The 17,141-nt window shown below is 31.0% G+C and overlaps 1 protein-coding gene and 1 non-coding gene across 5 annotated transcripts in view; one reads left to right on the top strand and one right to left on the bottom strand.

The window, feature by feature from the left end:
• LOC108751578 (venom dipeptidyl peptidase 4) overlaps positions 1–17,141 on the bottom strand; it is a 794,336-nt gene that overhangs the window by 472,159 nt on the left and 305,036 nt on the right. The gene's annotated exons all lie outside the window — the stretch shown is intronic.
• Trnas-gga lies at positions 10,761–10,833 on the top strand. Its single transcript has one exon. It is a non-coding gene; the product is annotated as a tRNA-Ser (tRNA).

The following is a 17,141-nucleotide window of genomic DNA, read 5'->3' as shown; positions in this document are numbered from 1 at the left end:
TTCTGAGTGGCAAAAAGAATTTATCCGCTTATCTGATAATCGTCATGCAAGAATGTCGCATGGTTATGTGCTCTCTCAAAGTAAATGTATCATTGTTCGCGAGTAGACGAAGGGTGGACCAACTCCTCTCACGCAGTGTGTCATGGAGTTAAGTTACTTCGTCGCCTTACGGGTCATAGGGTCGGTCTTCTCGACCGCTGTTGTCGCTAGCCAAAGAACCGGGGATGGAGCCGAGCGAGATAATTTATCGCGTTCCGACATTGCAAACGGTGAAACAGCCTCGCCGCAACGGCGGAAGTTAGATCGACCTCGCCGACATGTCTTGATCGCTTTACCTCGCGCTATCCCTCATCACCGACCAAATTTATCCCTGCGACCATCTTGACGGCGTTTCACTTCTTCTCGTTTCTTCTCCAGTTTCGTTCCATTCCCTCGCTTCTTCTCTCGCTCTCTGTCTTTTTCATTTAGAGCCAGGAAATACTTCTATCAAATGTCTTTATTTTATACTTATTTATTCCTATTCGACAAGCTGTAGATTTTTTTTTTGTTTTTTTTTCCCATAAACCGCTATCATTTGTATCGCTATCTTTTTAACCAACTATAATTTTTAATTATTCGTTACTGTCGTTCATTATTCTCTCTTTGCAACCTAATTCAACTGAAACAAAACTATGTTTTTTTACGATATGAAAGAGAAAATACTGTTCTACTGTATTCAACCATCTGTTCCTCTTTAGTTACCTCTTTTCTATCGCTTTCGCGATTTTCTTTTCCATTTTCTTATTTCCCTCTTTTCTCAGAAACTTACTTTACTAACAAAACTTGCAACTTTTTTATGACGCTCAAATCGCTCATTTACCTCGCGAGAAGTTTAATGAGACTAACAGGCCGAAATGGCACTTGAGTGTTTTATGAGCTACCGGAAGGACAGTTCCCCTTAAAAAAAACGCACGATTCGCAATGATCGTGTAACAGGCATATTTATGGTGTGCTTGCGCAGCGCAAAATAGTAGCACGAGATACATTCAGACCGCGGTGAATGCATTTATCGACCAAAAAACTTTCCGAACTTCGCATGTACGCAGTTAACTTTTGCGTTAAAGGATGATGATTACATAGCAAATCAAGCGCAAAGCATTCAAGTTACTTGCAAGTTAACTTGTTTCGAGAAAAGTAATTTCCGAATTGCTTTGCACAACAGATGAGAATTCCATAATTCCATATCTCTCTTTTATATTTACACAAATATAATATATATTACGTGAAACAAACTTAAACAATTAAAGAGTTCACTGAAATCTTATAAAAAAATTTCTAGATTGAGAATTTCTAAATTTTTCGAATATTTTGATTATTTTTCAAAATTTCAGATAAAATTCGAGAGAAATTTTTAAATGTAATTTTGAAATAAATTGGAATGCAAGCAAATAAAGCAACGCAAATAAAATATATATATTGGAAATTGTAGTATATCATACTTATGGTTAACCGATCGTCAGCATTTTGTATTATCGAGAAAAAATGATCAAAGAAATTTTGATTAAAATATTGCACTTGCGTTTAATCCTCAATACAGCAATGAGTAATTTGAACCCGAAGCAAAAATTGTTGGACGATTGTACAATCTGTAAGATTGTTAACTATGAGGTTCTGAATTGTAAGGTAAAAAAAACTTTAAACTTTCTTCTACCAATCATTTTTCTGCCAGAAGTTCACTTGCATTCTGTATTTTAAACAGAACACTTTAGAACTTGAGTAGTTTTTATAGCTGTAATTAAGAGTTGTTAATCTAACAATATCAGGTTTTATAAATTAATGAGACTTACAGGCCAAAATAACAGAGAAAATAAACTTCGTCATTGTCTGGAATATCTAGATAATCTTTATTCTCAAGCAATCTTCGCAGGAGCCACGAAATAAAGAATAATATTTGAGTACTCATAGATATTTCTTTTAAATTTACCCGTTGAGAAGCTTAAGACATGGACAAATTTAATTTCATCTTTTTCAAGAGATCTGCCGGTTGCGCAAAACGAGTCAATAACTTCTCTACGTAAGCTGCAACGTGAAGATCTCGCGTTTCTGTTCTCAGACAAATTGTTTACTTTTTCATGAAATAAAAGGAACAAACTACAACATGAGATGTATCTATCTGATTGTGAAGTTTTTGAAGCATTCATCTCGGAAAAACGAAAATTTTGATGATTTATAGCGTACAGGCTAAAAAGTTGTAGTTTGTTCTTTAAATTTGTTACACGATATGTTTTGAGGAAAGTAAATAAAAGCAGGTTTTATAAAACACACATAAAATGTTACAGGCGAACATGACATGTCAGAAAAGTCAACATTGCGGAAAATGGTAACTAAATTAAAAAAAAACGTCTATTAAATATAACTAATTTGTTTACCGTGCATAAGATATAAATTTATTTAAATAAAATGAATAGTGTATATTACTCTTACGAATAAAAAAAATAATAAAATAATAGATAACTTAATATTAGTCTAGCCATAATACAAGATTTATCACGCTTATAATAATAATGCATTTAAAAAAATGTTAAAAATATATATAATATTTATTAGAACAATATTTGTATGCAAAAAATTATTTAATAATGATTATTTTTAAAACTATGATATGCATCTTTTTTACTTTGTATTGCTTGTGTCTCAAAAATTAAAACAGGTCTTGGAAGTATGGACCAGTAAGAAGTAATAGATCTACTTATAATGCGGCTTACAAGTTTCGCAATTATAGTAAATCGAAACTTTACGAGTGAGATTACTCGTTCAAGTGAGAGAAGTTCACAATCACAGAGAGATTGAAGCTCCTGTCTTTGACAGTCATTGCTATTTCCATCAGTTTCGCGACGGTGCATTAAGAAGTAGACTCTACAGGGATTTCCAGCGGAAGTGCCATCATGGAACGACAGAATAATTTGTCGTTGCATCTTGGTGCGAATGACGCTCGCGCGAATAAAACTCCTACGGGACAGAAGGGGCGGGCGAGAAGGAGAGTTACAAATGGGATTCCGTAAGGTAAGACGTAGTGGAATTCGACGACGTTACTGCCGCCTTATTTTGATAAACGGTGGGACGCGCTGCGAAAGGAGAGCGTGTAATCCGGGTTAATTAGACCGCCATTACTGTAAATAAGCGCATGTTAAATCTCGTGCTCTATCTTTCCCCGCAATAAGTCGATCGTATTGGATATCTCCGCGGACACTATAGTCCCGCTAAATCCCGATAAATCCGACCGTTCTCTATCGGTATGCCCTTCCGGAAATCGATGAGAGCGTAGAGATATACGAGCTAATTTACATAGCCGTCCGATGTAACTCGCTTTTTTACCGAAGCGAATTACGCGCTCAATTAATGTTTAATAGGGTCTGAACTTATGGAGAGAAAAGCAGTAATGTTAATTTATTTTTCGCGTTTGTATGAATCTCATGTAGATTAAATTTTCATCTTGTATTGTGTATAAACATTATAACATTACTCGTGTAATACTACAGTTACAATTGTATTATGTATATCTTTTAACCAGGAATAAACGAACAAAATCAATATACAGTTTTGATAGCAAGACATCGACATATTTCAAAAAATACAAAAAAATATAAAAAATTAAATAGTCAAATTCACTTTAATATCCAGTATTAAAGTTTAAAAGTAACTGTGTAATAAAATATTTCTTAATTAATTCCATATCTCAACATTACTGAGAATGTTTTCAAATTTTCATTTTTATAAATATCAAATTTAATAATAAAAATCTAATTAAAATCTATGCTCTCTTATATAAAACGACTTTTTCGAAGCATTTCTATATTTATAACCGTATATGTCAACTCAGCTACTATCCTTGAGCCAAAATGATATTTTATTTCTGTTTCGAGATAAAACGTGCAGGACTAGAAGCAGACCAGAGCAAACCATGCAGATTTTCTGTCGCCTTAGGCTAAGGAAAAACTAAATACAGTAACGTGCGCTTACACATGATTCTCTCTCTCTCTCTCTCTCTCTCTCTCTCTCTCTCTCTCTCTCTCTCGAAATAAAAATTTTACATCCTATAGTAAACATTCGATATTTTTTCAAATATCAACATACTTTTGAAAGCTTTCTAATAAAATCTGATTATCACATACAATTAAAGATTATAATTCAAAATCTTCCCGTAATCTTACTTTACTAACTTGTTTTAGAAAAATATATTTATTAAAATTCTTTCAAAATATTTTGCGGAATCGTTACTCAATGAGAGATATAAAATACAAACAATTATTATATATATTATATAATTATTATATATCATAAATATAACTTCTAGCAAATAAATAACGAGTTTTATACTTTTCTTATATTTTACTTTTAATCCAATTTCGATTTTTTGAATACCGTTAATAGACGCAATAAAGAGTAATAAAAGCGTTAATGAGAAATAAAGAAATATAATAAAATATCGACATAAAAGTCGACAAGAATGATTTATGAACAGATGTTTGCGACGTTCGACTTCGTATTTTCAGTGACCCTCGACGACATTCAATTACTGATCGACCTGCTCAGATCATGTCGGGGAGCCACGAAATAAGGCTTATATACTTTAGGGCTGAGTCGCGGAGAAGTAATTTAGTGTGCCTGACAGTCGCTATAATCTCGTAACGAAATACACGAGGAGACCTGAGAAGATCCCTGAAGCGGGTCGCCAAAACAATACGATCGACATGCGGTACGTATGCTGAGGCACATACACGCGTACATTGCGAACATGTACGTGATACTGCGTACTGATAGGAAACTGATTGTGACCCAGAAAGCATCGAATCGGAGGAGCCACCAAACGACTGGCGACGGGAGTAATTTTCCGCGTATGCAGCGCATTGTTCCACGCAGATAAAAACGGATGAAATTCAAAGTTTCAGTTAAAATGGCGAAACTTGGCATTTTATCGTATGCGCTGAACAAAATTGACTTCCAAATTTCATCGAAAATATATCTCTCTTATCCTTCTGACACTTGTGACGCATTTCCTCTTCCTTTGTTCCCTTACGCGCACGCGCGCGCGCACACACACACGCACGTACCGTATATACATACCAAAACCCTACCGTGTCTCCAAATACATACTAACACATAGTGACGTAGAATCCGCCAAGCTAAGCTACTTAATTCCTTTTTTTGCGAATGGCAGAACTGAGTTAAATGTGCAAAAGATCGAAGCCATTTTTTTCCGTCGAGTTCCGATGTACCTCTAAGATACTGTATTCGCTCAAAACCTCTGTGCACATGTAAACCTATTCTTCCAATTATACAACGGAAAGAATAGTTTTGCTGAAGTATCTAAAAATTTAGTTAGATATAAAAATAATTTTTTTAGTAGTTTATCAAAATAATTATGTAGGACGCTTACTATTATAGCTATTAGAATATCAAAACTTGTTGCAGCATTGTTTAACATGCTTGAATTTTTTACATAACTATTTTTATGATCTAACAAAATTATTTTCAGATCTATATCTGCTCAAATTTTTTAATATTTCAACAAAATTGTTCGTTTCGTGCATCATAATTTCTTCATTGAAATAAATTTTAACGATTTTATCATCTTCATGTTGAAAGATAAGCTAGGAATAGATATTGAATGCAGTTAAAATGTAATTATTACAAAAAAAAAGGTCAATCTAAATAACTATCAACATTAATACATTATATATCAACAATTGCATTAATTATTCAGAATATAAACTAAACTACGACATGTTATCATCAATACACTGTAAAGCGTATCATGTAAAATATATGTCACGCATAAATAATTAACAAAATTTATCGTAACGAATTTTAGTTCATCGTTGATAAAACTAACGATATATTTATGCGAACAAACGAAATATTATAGTCAGTATAACTAGTCAAATTAGTTGTAGACGCATTTCCAGTATTTCCACTACAAGTCACCGAGCGAAAAGACCGTCATAGAGAAGAAAGTGGCCAGACCGAGAGAATGAGGTTGCACTAGAGGAAAACAACTAGGTCGTCATTTGTATCCGCCATTATCGTAGCTGCAGCTACTTCCGGCGAATGCGCCGTCATTAAACAAGTACAGGTGCATGCCAGCAGGTTCGCCAGTGATGGCTAATGGATTTTCAGAATCCGAAGTTCATTTATTTTTCAAAGCTGATGGGTATTTTTTAAAATAAAGTAAAAACATAATGAATCTGTAATACGTTATGACATAGTTATAAACAGTCATCGATATTGCTTAAATAATGCATAGACTTCTTTCTGATAAAAGTATCTTAGAACTTTCGTTTCTTTATCGCTTTATCGTTTACGAACATAAAGATTAATTATTAATATTCAATTATTAATATTTGATTAATAATAAATATAAACATAAGATTTTAAATCTTAAATAAAAATGTAAGAGAAACCATTGTAAAAGTAAAGCAAATAAAATTGTAATTAACAAAACTATAATAATATTCTAAAATATAAGTCTGTCAAATTTACTTTTTCCTCGAATTGCTTTTAACATTCTTATCTATAAAAAAATGAACCACTGTAACGTTGTACTAGCTCGTTTTTTGCGTATGATGTATATTTTATGTCTTCAAGTCAGGGCTGAGCACGTATTTGAAATATTTGTATTTAAAATACAGGATTCGCAATACAAATATATTTTATATTTTGTATTTCAGTGAAGGACATAAAAATATTACATATTTAAAATCCTGGAAGATTGAAAGCTTTTTGTATTTTGTAATTTAAATAATAAGATGGATTATCGATCTTAGTATTTAAAATACAAAGTATAATATTACTTTTACATGCTCCCATAAAATACAAAATACAATATACAATTGTCTTACAAATACTGTTTTTCAAATAAAAGTATTTCAAATACATGCTCAGCCCTTCTTCAAGTTCTAAACACGTAGAAAAGTTCACGAGATTCACTGAACAACGCTTTATCCGTTCCTAAGCTGCTTGTAACCCAATTGGTGTCGACGATGCTAAATACATGAGATCCAATTTGGATCTACCCCAAAATTCAATGAAGTCGCGAGGTACATGCGCTCGTTTCATTGTTATACGAAACCGGCGTGGTACTATCCAATTTCTGTGTCACTATGAAAGAGTATCGTGCACTTTCACGATATTATCCGCAGAGGATGCCTTTTCCTCTTTATAAAGTGGGTTATGAGGGTTATGAGTGGTTCGATAAATCCGTTAACGTATTCTCGTACTACTTGGACAAATTATAATAAAAGCCATTGCACGGAGAGTAAGATAACGAACGATATAACGTATTATCTAATTGTATCGCTCCTTACCTCGCTAAAGACGCTGCCGACGTAATTAATGATCAATAAAGATAACGTATCTACCGTGATATTAACCCGTTGCAGTAGCGTTTCGTTGTAAAGATTATCGCTATGGAGTAATATGCCCCACTCTCTAGAGAGTAGAGCAATATGCGAGATAAATGAATTAAAACACATCAAGAATGATATAGACTTAAGTTCAAAGAGTAGAAAAGCCAAAAAGAAAAATTTTAAAGAGAGAGAACTCGATAATTCTAATGAAACTATTAAAAAAAATAGACTAATCAAAGTATTTACATAAAAGACAGAATAATATATAGACTTAAGTTCGAAGAGTACTTCACAGGAGAGCAGAGAAGAAAAATTTAAGAGAAAGAAGAGAAAAAATTATAGATAATTTATAACAAATCAGCTATTAGAGAAATTAGACTAATCGAAGTATACGAGAATAAGCAGAAAATTCTCGTATAAGAAAATTTTTATCACGCATAATTAAATTATCAATAATTTTTATAAATCAACAAGATATCAAGAGAGAAAAGTATGTATTTTGGAATCATGACATGATGTTTAACAGAGATAATAAATATATACATATTACATTTGTAAAGTTTCGATTTTTATATTGTATATTATGATTGAATAGATCTAAAACATTGTTCCAAACTATCATTAAAATCTTTTCAATTTTCATAATTCTCACAAAGTTTAAAAAGTAAATATGTAGATGACTAACTTTCAACTTAGCGTGCATCAAATTATCTACGATTATTATTGGTAGATATATCAAATCTAGAGCTAAGCTTGAATTTGAGTTGAATTTGATTTTCTAAAGGAGATCCAAATGTAATTCTATTTCGCGATATTGTCCAAGACGAAAAAAAGCGACAGACTTCAAAAATCAATGAAAATAAATTAACCGCTTTGTTTTTGTAGCATTAGGTAATTAGAAAATATTTATAGCCAAGAAATATTTTCTTTCAAAACTCTTATTTTCTTTTCGTTAATTCTTTCATCATAAAACGAGTTTCGCGATGTGCTCGATACAAACTTTTGAAAATTCTTGTTACCCTTATCCTCTGAATTTTACTCTTATGTCTATTTTCTTTTTCCTCTTTTCACACACTCTTTATTCTCTCCTTCCATCTTCTCTGCTGAAATGCTTTTCTCCTATCAATGGCGTACATTCATTTACTTTTTTCCGATTAAATTTTATCGAAAGCGAGCTTTGCACCTGAAGGTTTTCTTCACAGAGCTGGGAAACGTCGATAGACGGTTTAGAGGAAACACAAATTCCTACGCTTTCCAAATACCTATGCTTTTCTTATCAAAATTTTTCACTCGGCAAAAATAATAAGCGATACTTTGCATAGTTTTATTTTATATTCACTAAATATTTACTGTAAATATATGACAGCAAATTTTTAAATTAATGCAAAAAATATGATAAAGAAAAAATTGTAAAGATACGCATATTTCGTCTTATTATTGTCCTTTTTTCTCATTTCTAAGTCTATTTCATTTCATAAACAACTAATTTGAAAAACTTACATAATATTCATTAAGCTTATAAAATATACGTGTCATCAGTTATAATATATTTTATATTTTTTATTATTTTATAAACTTAACGAATATCATGTAAGTTTTTCAAATTAGTAGTTGTTCACGACTTTAATGTATTAGATTATTATTATTATTAATATTAGATTATTATTTCTTATCAACACTTATTTTTTTCTAATTATGTTAACAATGAGATACTGATTATATTTGTACAGTGCGTCAGGAAACTCAATGAATTCGTTGAATGTGCAAAAGAATCCGAAGCTGAATCGAAACGTATGTAAAGGGTGTCCCAAAATTAACGCAAGATTTGAATTTGCCGCCATTTGTGCAGTAAAGTGTTGGCAACCCCCCCAAAAAAAAAAACAATTTAACAGCTGACAGTTTAGGGTTAGTGAAAATGGAGCGTTACACGATAGAACAACGTGTGTTCATTATTCAACAAATGGATGCTGATTTTTCGAGCAAAATCATCCTAAGCGATGAAGCACATTTTCACCTTGATGGCTTTGTTAATCGCCAAAATTGCCGCTTTTGGGGTACGGAGAACCCACATGTGATTGTCGAAAAACAAATGCATCCACAACGTGTCACTGTTTGGTGTGGATTTTGGGCTGGAGGCATCATTGGACCATACTTTTTTGAAAATGAGGCTGGTCAAGCAGTGACTGTTACTGGTGCTCGATATCGCTACATGATAACACAGTTCTTTCTGCCGAAATTGGATGATATTGATGTGGCCAATATGTGGTTTCAACAAGACGGTGCCACATGCCATACAGCTCGTGAAACAATTCAGTTACTGCATGAGACGTTTCCAGGTCGTGTACTCTCTCGTTTAGGTGATCAGAATTGGCCCCCTAGATCGTGTGATTTAACACCATTAGATTTCTTTTTATGGGGTTATTTGAAATCACAGGTCTATGTCAACAAGCCCACAACCACCCGTGCATTAAAGGAGGAGATTCAACGCTGCATCAACGAAATTCAGCCACATTTATGCAAAATGGTCATGGAAAATTTCGACAAACGAGTGCGTATGTGCATGCAAAGCCGTGGAGGCCATTTGCCCGATGTGTTATTCCACAAATAACCCTATCCTATGTACTTTATGATTCAATAAAAAAATAACAATCAAAAGACTAAAAACTGTGTTTTCTATTTAATTCAAATCTTGCGTTAATTTTGGGACACCCTTTATAAGACATTAGAACTAATAAATCTTATTAAACATCGACATCCTGTGTTTGGCTCTAAAAGGCATCAACTTATGGACTAAAGATTCATCTATAATGAGCCTATTTACAACTAATATTTAATTCCTGTAAAATTATCTTCACGCGGCAGGCGTTCTCCTCATTAGTCTTTGATTAAATCTCACGTATTCCAAGAAGCGCACAAGTATACGACGAACTTTTAATCTCTTCAGTAGTTTGTTCAGGCTGCTGTGTCAGAATGAAAGTTTACAGGCTGCATGTGACATGATGTAACATCAAATGTTACGAGTTTGTGTTATTCACGCTGCATATAATGCGTACTTGTCGTTGGCAGTTAAAAGGTATAGTGTTAAACTTGCATATTATATTTAAGAAAATATTTTATCTGAAAATTTTTCGTCTTCTAGAATAATTCATATGTCTGTCTAAGCTGTCATTACATTTTAAAGAAATTTAAAAATAATATTCTTATTCTCTATTTAAAAATAATTCAACATGAAATTGAAATAGGCATTTTTCTAGTATTGATTGTGTTTCTCACATATGCGGTCTAAAATAAAGATTCTTGATATTTATATTACGTCGCCTGAAAGAAAGACGTTATTTCCTTATTGTACCAATTATTATAAAAAATATTACTAAAGCCTCGGTGGTCTAATGGCTTAGGACGCTCGTATGGAATACAAGAGATCCGGGTTCAAGTCCCGGCCGAGGTAATATTTTTCGCAATAAATTCATTAACAGTTTCAACATATTAACATCTTTATAATATCATGCTTGATATTAGTAGTATCAAGAGGTACATCAGAGGTAGTATCAAATTATTAAATTGCTTATCAATTTAATTCGCGATTACTAGAGTAGTTTTAATTGCGTTTATCTTTCGGAAAAGCAATTCAGCGCGCGGTTCTAAAAAGATTAAGAATATGATATATATGCAAGTACATATATAATGTATATTAGTAATTCAAGATTGACTTATTTTAAAGCAATGAAAATCCAGTTGCGACCGTAATAGGCAATATTTTTCTAATTTTGATTGTGTTTCTCACATATGCAATCTAAAATAAAAATTCTTAATATTATGAAATTAAAATAATGTAGATTTTTATCTAAAGCAACAGATTGCTCAGATATAAGAAGTAAACATCTTTAGAAACAACTTTTTGACAAAGAAAATATTTATTAAGCCATATTTTTCTATATAATAAAACATATTTTTTTTTAATTCGTTAATAAAAATATTATATATATACTTGCTTCTTTTAATAAATTTATAATATAATAAATATTATACAGAAAAATATACACTTGTAAATCTTTTCTATTAAACAATTACCTTTAGAGATACCCAACTTATATCTATATCTGTTTTCTCACAATAATAATCATATCTTAATCAAAAAATTCTCATAAAAATGTTATACATACATATATAAATAAATATTATATAATTTGCCGTCGTTAAAATATGAGAAGCATATAAAATATAAACTAGGAATTCATTTAAAAAAAAAGAGAAAGAAATTTTAATTTAAATGAGATTAACATTAATTTGCTATTATAAATCACCTTGATTTATCATTTTCATATCTTTACAACTTTATCATATGCATATGTCACATTTATAATTTTGAAGTTTATTCACGATCCAATTTTAGGCCCTTATGCAAATCCCTTTGTAATCTACGAAAGTTATATAGTGAAAAGTTATATAGCAAGTCACAAAGGATTGTCGACCAGTGTGACAATCTGCCGAGATCTGACAATTCTAATCGTAATTGTCACACCGCTATATGTATATCGCGTATCCACTTGTTCTGCCAGTAAATAGCATGCTTCGGTTTACTCAATACAAATCCTTATTAGAGTGGCACTCGGCTAATTGTACGCTCAGTCTACTATGCAGGAAGATCTGTGTGTGTGAATCAGACACAGAAAATGGTATCGAGCTTTCGTTACTAGGCAATAAATGATCTCGGGATCTCAGTTTATATCCACAATGAGAATTAATAGTAATAAGATTACTCTCGTATAATCTCGTTTCGTTCATCCTTCTTTTGCCAAAATAATATGCATCATTTAAATTTCTTGTCTCTGCTAACAATTTTTCCCGCGTCTATATACTTTTATATGTACAAATATAATTGTCTCGATTCGGTTTAGCGCCAAATGTGTATTCTACATCTTTTAAACACATTAAAAATTGATAGAACAAAATAAATGATCTAATTCTCTCAAAATTAACTCAAAATAAAGTTGTAATAATAAAACAAGACAATAATACGCTAAATATATCAATCCCTGATTTTTGTTTTTTGAGAAATAAATAAATAATTTAAAATAATTATATTTTATTAATTTTTATTTTTCACAATAATATACATATTTTCTTATTGTTTTTAATTATTACATTTATCGATTTCTCACTTTTGCGAAAAAATTAGAATAGTTGAATCATCGATTCAGTGTAGTATCAAAATTATTTTAAATATTTATAATAACGTAAATTTCGATTATTAATTTTCGTACATTATATTTACGGAGCGGAAGATCAAGCTGATTATATCGAATGTATAAAAGGGTTGGATATGAATGGTTTTATCACCGTCATATTAAATATGATTTGCGGCCAGAAGGTACAGCTTTCCGACCTGTTCTGTAATAAGCAACAGGATGAAAGTATGAGGACAATTTTCCTCCAGAGATATATACGCGACCTGACATTAAACCTTTTCTTCTCGCTTTACTGCACGCCGCGAACCGTACGAACCGCATGGGAAGATACAGCAGATTAAATAGACGTGTCGAATACTATAATATGTTAGGAAAATTTTAAAGTGAAAAAATACTAAGAGATACGGAGGAGCGTGAGTGATAACGTAGAGTTTTGCACAATTAAACACGCGATGCGCTGTAAAGTTTATTCTATTTTTAATACTACTAAAGGTAAAATAAAGAATCTAATGCAAGAACCTTGTAGGCCAAAATTTTAGTTGACAAACTTCAATAAATCTGAAAAGATATAATCTGAAATCCTCTTAAACCTAACACAGATGAAAGCCAAGATTTAGAGCTGATAATTTTATAACTTACATGAAAAGAATAATATTGCTGTAAAATTTAAAAATTTAGTTAGATTTAAAAATAATGTTGAACCATAAAAATAATTACATAAAAAACTCAAGCATGATGAGCTGCAAGAAGTTTTAATATTTTATCAACCAGTTTGAGCAACGCACATAATTGTAGTAAATTTTAGTTGACTAACTTAAATAAATCTGAGAATATGAAACGCAAAACTCTCTTAAATCTTCATGCAGATTAACACTAGAATTCGGAGCTTATACACATAATTATTTTGATGATCCAACAACATTATTTGCAAATTGTAACTAAATTTGTAGTTTGAATCTAAAAATGTCTGAAAGTATCTAACTAAATTTTTACTTCAGCGAAATCGTTCTTTCCGTGTACGCTTCTACAAAAGAATATTCATTGAATAGCGAGTTGAAAGATCAACGCGTTTAATCTAATAACGATGAAAAAGTCCAATTTCTCGTCCCCCCATAAAAAAAAAAGTAGGTACATGATGTTCATAATAAGCGGGACCAAGTATGGCGACAATCTTCTCTTTTTATGTGGTTTCATGTATACCAATGTCATACAGGGAATATTGGATTAAAAGCTTCATATATTGAAAATCCTACCGCGTGACACGAAATGCCAGGAGTATTCATAAGTTCCGGAATAAGAGAAGCACCTTATATACCAGCAGTGCGCGTCTGGAAATCGAAATTCGCGATATTAGATGTTAGCGTATGAAAGATAACAGCGTATGAAAGTCTGACATCGCGATTCATATGTCTACCGTGTATGCAATCGCAAGTGGATCGAAGATGCATATGGAAATGCGAAACGATTGCACAGCCGCGAATCCATATAAGAGCGCACGGAAATTTCTTATAAATTCACATTCAAAACTCTTTGCTCGTGGCTAGCCCTTTTTATCATCGTTATCGACTGTTATTATCCTAGCAAGCTATAGAAATCTTTATAACATTATTTATTCATTTAAAAAGTTAATCAAAAATATTATATCACATGAAAATCGTTTAAAAAAAATTTAAACTTGTTAAATTCAAAATAGAGCTATTCATTCTAGGTACAAATTAAATACAGTACTTTTCCAAGCTAGTTTAATCAGATACGCGAAATTATTTCACAGTTTAATATCTTTACGTCTCCACCCTGTACATTTTCAGGAAATATGAATATACATTCATATAAAATTACGTGTTGAAATTATATCTCTTGGGATGAAGAACTTGGACTAAGCTACACAGAATGTTAAACGTTAAAATCTGCTATGCAAACTTTTTAAAAGCCACTAAACGAGAAGTTCAACGCGCCACTGTACTTTGTCGAATACAGCTTGCATGTAGGAAGCCTTAATATATATTAATTTTAAAAATATATATTCCCTTAAAATCCAGAAAAAAAAATTTTTAACTGTAGGCTCATACATACATACGATATATATATTTCATTGAAAGATTAAAATCTTTGTTCTATATCCTTTCTATTGAATGTCTTGCAATCGCATATAGTAATATGTTCCAAAAATTGATTAGAATCAAAGACCTTAATTTAAAAAGATTAGTAAATTTCACTTCACTTTATTTTAATTCATTTTACGATAAGATATGAATGGATAAGCTGTAACAGATTTGGATAAAATCGATATAAAAAAATACTATTATTAATCATCAGTGTGTTTTTTTACATATATTTGTAAAAGAATTTTTTTACATAGAAACAAATTTTTGATATTCAAAAAATATATAAAAATCAAACGTACGCAGAATTATTTGTAAACAGAAAAATAAAGTACACATTTAAACCATGTTTCTTATTATTTTTCTTAGAGTGAGTGAAACAGGATAAGTAACTCAAACGCGTTTAATACGAGATACAAATTTTATTATATTTATTTGACAACACATAACAGGTGAAATATATAATAGTATTGCAAGATGTGCACTGTAACTCTAATAAACAGATATAAAAAAAAAACTTAGCAATGCTTGACTTAGCAATAGCTACGTACTACCGAGAGTCGAGCAACCGATAAAAAGCGCGGTAAAAGAAAGGTAAGGTAAGGTTACGAGAGCCACACGACGGAAGTGATAATCTAGAGACTATCGATAAGTAGCTGGCTATCGACGATCGATAGATTATGAAGAGTGAGAAATTGAATCCCGAAAAATTTTCTATAAATAATAATTTATTTTATTATACAATAGATAACTATTTTCTGATATTCATCATTAATTAAATACTCGTATTAACATTATAAAGAGAATTATATTAAATTTAAAAATTATAGTACAAATTTAGATCGATAAGAATATATATATAAATCTAATTAAATAAGAGAAAAATCTTACACTAAATTTTATATTCTAAAAATATCAATATATTCTCAATTCTATTTAATTTCTTTTTCTTTCCATCTTTTTCTTTCTGACTATTCCAAAGAATTAAATAAAAAATTTAATTAATTATTTGCTCCAAAAAAAATTGCGCGAATAATATTATACCTCGTGTTTACAATATTCCTAAAATCTTCTAAAACTTATCTGTACTCCAAAAACATTAAATATTGACTCCAATAATTTTAGCTTATCTAGCTTAAAATAAAGGAGATATAATATCCGTTTGTATCGGTTTTATTAACACATGATATATACATTTTATATATAATTCACATTTGATATAATTTATCCAATTCATTACCTCGAATTAATATAATAAATAATTTACGATTCACCGATATGATGCACAGCGGCAGAGTTACAGCATCACATTAATCTGCAAAACATAAGTACAGATTATAACATAATTGAAATAATTGATAAGTACATTGTGCGCGTGAAATAATTATTAACGATTAATTCGGCAGCTGATAAATAACATGAAAAATAATATTAACTTACCTAATGATCGTTGTCACCCGATGTCTCTCTGATCTCCTCTCAGATTCCTTCTTCATATTATACAATACAATACAAAACACAATATTCATAGAAACAGAGATAATGACTGTCAAGCAGACACTAATTACTGGATCACACGAAACTTTAACGACACTCACGATGTTAACAGTACACAATGCGTAATTCTATGAAATACACAAAATATGTGAATATATTTAAGCGATCGATAACTCACAGCTGTGTGTTAAATGATTCATGAGTTACTATATTTGCTTTCAATTTGATAACGATAATCTATAAATTAGACACTGTAATTGTGGCGATAAAGGACGCTGCACTAATTACATAATATAGAAAGGAGGATAGGTAAAATTATTGGATTGTGGTCTAAACGATGGAATTTTTTTTTATATGTACGTTTTCTTGTATTTTTTGATGTGCTAAATTATTTGCATACGTTATCTGATTTGATAAAAACATTGAAAATTGCATAAAAAGTGATACAATTTCGTCGAAATCTGATTTTTTATTGCACAATTTTTAATATTTTCCCACTACTTTAGTCTGAGATTTAGTTTGCAAATGATTCCATATATCAAAAAAAAAAAAAAAAAATGTGCATGAGAAAAATTTCATTGCTTTAGTCAAAATTGACATTTTATTCATTCTTCAAGACGTTGAATAAAACAGCCAAGTTTAGCCATGGAAGTTAAGCGATGGAATCTTTTTTACATATATCTTTTTTTCGTATTTTTCAATGTGCTGATTCATTTGTAAATGTTAATTTCAAGCTAACCTGATAGGAAAATATAAAAAATTATAGTTCAAGATCAGATTTCAAAGAAATTGTACTACTTTTGATATGATTTCAACATATTCCCATTAAATCGGTTTAAAATAAACGTTCGCAAATAATTCACATATCAAAAAATAGAAAACATGCATAAAAAAGTTCCACCGTTTGGGCCAAAACCTGATAATTTTACCCATCCTGCTTTGGTCTCGGTTAATTAAATCAATTGGTT

The sequence above is a fragment of the Trachymyrmex septentrionalis genome, unplaced genomic scaffold (genome assembly GCF_001594115.1).
Source record: "Trachymyrmex septentrionalis isolate Tsep2-gDNA-1 unplaced genomic scaffold, Tsep1.0 scaffold5, whole genome shotgun sequence".
NCBI classification, from domain to species: Eukaryota; Metazoa; Arthropoda; class Insecta; order Hymenoptera; family Formicidae; genus Trachymyrmex; species Trachymyrmex septentrionalis.
This window is presented reverse-complemented; position numbering and strand designations above follow the sequence as displayed.